The sequence below is a fragment of the Nicotiana tomentosiformis genome, chromosome 12 (genome assembly GCF_000390325.3).
Source record: "Nicotiana tomentosiformis chromosome 12, ASM39032v3, whole genome shotgun sequence".
Lineage (NCBI taxonomy): Eukaryota > Viridiplantae > Streptophyta > Magnoliopsida > Solanales > Solanaceae > Nicotiana > Nicotiana tomentosiformis.
In genome coordinates, this window is record NC_090823.1 from 16,553,270 (window position 1) to 16,559,269 (window position 6,000).

The following is a 6,000-nucleotide window of genomic DNA, read 5'->3' on the forward strand; positions in this document are numbered from 1 at the left end:
ATATCACAATTTGCCCAATGGCCACAACCAAATTTCAAAGCTACAACCAAGTAAATTAATTTCACAACAAATAGCCAAATGATCCACACAATGTGTACAATACCCAGAAACAATCAATAGAGATAGAAATTACTCAACATAAAGCAAAGTCTTCATGAAAGATCAAATTTTTAATAATTATATAAACACCTCTTCTTAAGCTCATTTAATTAATTATTTGCAGAGGGTAAACTCCAAAATGAAATTAAATTTCAACAATTATCAAGCCAGCAAATTCACGAAATTTCATAAATAATCAAATAACAATCATATCACATTGTCATATAACAACAGAGTCAACAACAAGGGTTTAGACACGGCAAGTGGATGACTAAATATATGCCATCAATTATCCAATTTACTACACAATATGCTCAAGAACTTAACTCAATAAAATTTGCACATATAAACCAAGTACGTACTCGTCACCTCGCGTACATAGTTTTCAATTACCCAAGTTTCACATAAGACTCAATGCCTAAGGGGAATTTCCTCCACTCGAGGTTAAGCAAGATACTTACCACTTTGAAGTTACGCCGATATTCCAAAATCGCCTTCTTGCTTGAATTAACCTCCGGGCCGTTAAAATCTATCCAAATTAATTATATGACTTAATTAAAATTCATCGGAAATAATTTCGGATAATAATACGTCGACTTAAAAATTTATTCCAAAAAGTCAATAAAAGTTAACGCGGGACCCGTCTCTCGGAATCCAACATAATTTTCATGAAATCCAAACACCCATTCCGATACGAGTTCAACCATACCAATTTTATCGAATTCCAATAACTAATCGACCTCCAAATCTTAAATTTTTATTTTTGAAAGATTTTATAAAAATCTCGATTTTTCTTCCATTAAACCCTTAATTAAATGATGGATTCAAAGACATAATCATGAAAATTAATCAAAACTGGATAAGAATCACTTACCCCAAACACCCACGCAAGAATCTCTCCAAAAATAGCCTTCTACCGAACTCTCAATTTAATTTTGAGTTATGAACTCAAACCCCCGTTTTTGGGAATTTTAATTCTGCCCAGATACACCTTCTTCGCGTTCGCGAAGGCCAAAATCCAGCTGCCTCCAATCCTTCTTCGTGTTCGAGTGATAAGCGTCGTGTTCGCGAAGGCCAACTGCTTCTGCACCATCATTTTCTCTTCGCGTTCGCGAAGTCCTCGTCGCGTTCACGATGATCAGTTGACCAACTCCTTCGCGTTCGCTTTCCAATCTTTGCGTTCGCGAAGGCCAAACGACCCGAGACCCATATCTTCCTTTTCTTCTTCATGTTCGCGTTGCCTGGGCCGCATTTGCGAAGGCTTGCCCTGCTCCTTCTTCACGTTCACGTTCGCGAAGGATAAATCATCAGCCCCTCAAACTCCTGTTCGCGAACGCGGGACTCCCTTCGCGTTCGCGAAGAAGGAAGCCAGACTTCAGCAACAGCAGTCCAAACAACTTCAATTTGGTCTGAAACCACTTCGAAACACACCCGAGCCCCTCGGGACTCCATCCAATCATGATAACCAGTCCCATAACATATCACGGATTCGCTCGAGGTTTCAAATCGCATCAAATTACTCCGAAAATACAAATTGCACCACAAATCGAACTTATGAACTTCAAAAACTTCCAACTTCTAAAACTCGTGCCGAAACCTATCAAACCAACCCGGAATTATGTCATATTTTGCAGTCAAGTCCCAAATAACATAACGGAGCTGTTCCAACTCTCGGAATCGCATTCCGACCCCGATATCAAAAAGTCAACCCTAGTCAAACTTTCCAAAATTTTATGTTTCGCCATTTCAAGCTTAATTCCACTACAGACCTCCAAATAATTTTTCGGACACTCTCCTAAGTCGAAAATCATCACACGGAGCTAACGGAATTGACGGAACTCCATTCCGGGATGGCCTTCATACAGTTTCAACTACGATTTAAATCCTAAGACTTAAGCTCCCTTTTTAGGAACTAAGTGTCCCAAATCACTCCGAATCATCCGTAATTCAAACTCGACCACACACGCGGGTCATAATACATATTGCGAGGCTGCTCGAAACCGTAATTCACTGAATGGGGCATAAATTCTTAAAATGATAAGTCGAGTCGTTACAAATCCCCTCTCAAAAGCTGCAAAATCGCCCAAAAATGGAGGAAATATGGGCTAAAAATGACCTAGCCTCGTTCCCTTTAAACCGTTTTACCCAGCAGCATTTTCACATCTGCACTTGCAGAAAAGGCCTCGCAGGTGCCAGTTTCCCTCGCCTAGCCAAGATCCGCATCTGCGGTCTTAAGATCGCTTCCGCGAGTCTGCTTCTGTGACTTGGGCCTGTGATGACCCGATAGGTCATCTTATATTTTAGAACCAAATTCTATGTTTTGAGGTCTCAAAAAATTATTTTAGCCTTCCTCCATTTGTATGCGTAGTCCGGGTGTTCTTCCAGAAGGTTTATATGTTAGAAAACTGATAAAAATAAGAACTTTTGCCTTAAAATTTAATTTGAGTTGACTTCGGTCAGCATTTTGAGTAAACAGAATCGGATATGTATTTTGATGGTCCCGGTGGGTCTGTATCGAAATATGGGACCTGGACGTATGCTCGGAACCGCATTCGGAGGTCCCTAGCTTGAGTTATAAATTTTTGTTGAAAATTAAAAATCTGAAAGTTTAATGGTTTTTAAGAATAAATTGAGGTTTGGTTTTGTTGTTACCGGTTCTGTATTTTAGTTCCGGAGCCCGATACAAGTACACTATAATAATTATAACTTGTCTGTCGAATTTGGCGAGAAACGGAGTTGATTTGACGTGATTCAGACGTTCGGTTATGAAAATAAAAGTTTTAAAGTTTTTTTGAAAATTTCATTTGAAATGGTGTTCGATTAAAAGTTCTAGGCGTTATTTTGGTATTTTGTTCGCGCGAGCGAGTTCGTATGATGTTCTAGGACCTGTGTGTATGTTTGGTTTGGAGTCCCGATGGCTCGGGTGAGTTTCAGATAGCCTACGGACCATTTGAACTTTGAGAAAAATGTGGTTTTTAGCTTCTGATATCATCTAGTGCATTGTGCTTCGCGATCGCGAAGCTATTCCTCCGATCGCGAAGAGGAAAGTTGGACTGGGAAAAAGTTGTTCTACACGATCGCGAACGAAGTTCCGCGATCACGTTGAGTAAAAATCTAGGCAAACAGAACTTAAGTTCTGGAAATCGGACTTCGACCCATTTTCAACTATTTTTGATTTTGAGCTCGGGCAAGATGATTTTTGGGCGATTTTGTAACGACCCGACCGGTCGTTTTGAGCATTTACACTCCTTTAAACTATTTGAGGTCTTGCATAACTTCGTACGAGGTATTATGACTTATGTGAATTGTCGGCTTTGGGTTTAAGGTATTTCAGAATTAGCTTGGAAGAATGAATTTCATGTTGGAAGCTTAAGTTGAAATAGTTGACCGGATGTTGACTTATCTGTAAACGATGCCGGAATAGAGTTTTACTGATTCCAATAGTTCCATATGGTGATTATGGAGTTAGGAGCATGTCCGAAAAATTATTTGGAGGTCCGTAGTAGAATTAGGCTTGAAATGGCGAAAGTTGAATTTTTAGAAAGTTTGTCTGGGGGGTTAACTTTTTGATATCGGGATGGAAATCCAATTCCGGAAATTGAAATAGGTTCGTTATGTCATTTATGACTTGTGTACAAAATTTGAGGTCAATCGGACTTGATTCGATAGGTTTCGGCATCGAATGTAGAAGTTGGAAATTTTATAATAGACTTAAGTTCAAGTGAGTTCGCACAAGACCCAACATCAAATGAGCATAACTCTCATGATATAAAATTTTATATGGTGTATTAGCTATCAAAATAAATATATTTGAGTCTAATTTCTAACGCTTCAAACCGTTCGTCATTTGGACATTCCTACAAAATGTTATGACCAAATTACCAAAGGCTAGAAAAAGGCAATTCTTCGACCAATTATGCGATCGCAAAGCTGCTTCTGCTACCACAAACTGGTCGCAGAATGCATCAGAAGAGACCAGTTCTGGGCACCGATTTTGCGATCAACTTTGCAGCCCACGTACCCATTTTGCGGTCCATTATGCGACCACAGACCTGCTCTCGGAGGGTTAAGTTTTCTATTTTCAAAATCCAATCCCATTTTGATAAGTAGGCTTTGGGACTCATTTTGGAGAAAAAATATGATATTTTTAGAGAGGAGAGAGTGTTCTAGAGAGAGGAAGAAGCTCAAGTGCTTTGTTCATCAAGATCTTGTTCGAGCTTTGAAATCCAACAAGGAAATATCACAAGATCTTCACCCAAGAGGTAAGGTTCTAACCCCTAGTCTTCAATTTCAAGTTTGGGTAAAAATGGGTAATTAAGAGTATGATTCTTGGGTGTAATATTATTTATACATATCAATAAGGTTTATAGAAAGATTGTTGACTTCAAGTGGGTTGGGTTGAAAATGGTAGAAATCTTCAAAGACTTTAATTGAAGATTTGAGAGTCGAGTTGATGTCGGAATTTGCTGAAATTTGTATGGTTGAACTCGTAGTTGGATGGACGTTCATATTTTGTAACTTTTATTGGGTTCCGAGACGTGGTCCCCACATGTGATTTTTGAGTTAATTTTGGATTTTATTGGAAAATTAGTATCTCCTTATAGAATTAATTACAATAATTGGTATTGACTTAATCGAATTAGTTGTGGTTAGATATGAGGCTTTCGAAGACCAATTCTCATGGAAAGGGCATAGCAGAATAAAGAATTACACGTTTTGAGGAAAGTAACAGTTATAAATCTGGTCCTGAGGGTATGAAACTACGGATTTTGGTATCATGTGATTATTTTGGATGTGACGCACATGCTAGGTGGCAGGCGTGTGGGCGTGCACTGAGGGGATTGTGACTTGGTCTGTCCCAGAAAACTGTAAAGTTGAATAATTTGTTGTTAGCTATATTCTTTCTATGTGTTGATAAAATTTGACTGTAAATCATGTTAGAAATCATGCTTAGGCTATGTGATAGTATTGTTGGGACTCATAGAGGTCGTGTACTTGTTGAATTGCCTGCTAAATGCCATATGTACTCAGTCTCAGCTTTTACTTGCACATTTTATCTCAGTCTCTATTATTCTTATTGATACATCATATCATTGTTGTTCGGGTTGATTTCATGATTATTAAAAGCCCGAGAGACTGGAGAGATTTATGATTGAGTGAGGCCGAGGGCCTGATTATGAGATATTGATACTATAGCACATGAGTTAGCCGTGCAGATCCTTATATTATACTATAGCACGTGAGTTGGCCGTGCAACACGTGAATTGGCCGTGCGGAACCTTATATTATACTATAGCACGTGATTTGGCCATGCAGAACATGAGTTGGCCGTGCAGATCCAGATATTTATATTATGGCACGTGAGTTGTCCGTGCAGCACATAGGTTGTCCATGCAGATTATAGCGCTTGGAGTGTAGGAGCCCCTCCGGAGTCAGTACACCCCTAGTGAGCGCAGGTACCCATTGAGTGTGAGTGATGAGGGCTCGTAGCCCAACGGGTGATGAGGGCTGGGAGCCCAGTGAGTGATTGTTGTCTTGAGAGGTTGTACTTGATTTTTATTTGTTTTTGCACCTAGTTGCTATCTATCATTGTTGTGAAATTTCTGAAAGATTTTATATACAGATTACACGAACTGTATAAAATTGATTTGACAATAAACTGCTAGATTTGAAAGCATGTCTATTCTTTGCTGAAACTACTTAATATGAACTGTAGCTGTGTAGCTCATCACTATCTTCAGTTATTTATTTACTATTGTTACTTACGCAGTTGGTTGTACTCATACTACACCCTGCATTTCGTGTACAGATCCAGGTGTTCCCGGTCATAGCGGGTGTTGATTCTCTCACATAGTTGACTTTTATTTTTGGAGATTCAGAGGTAGCTGCCGTGTTTCATAT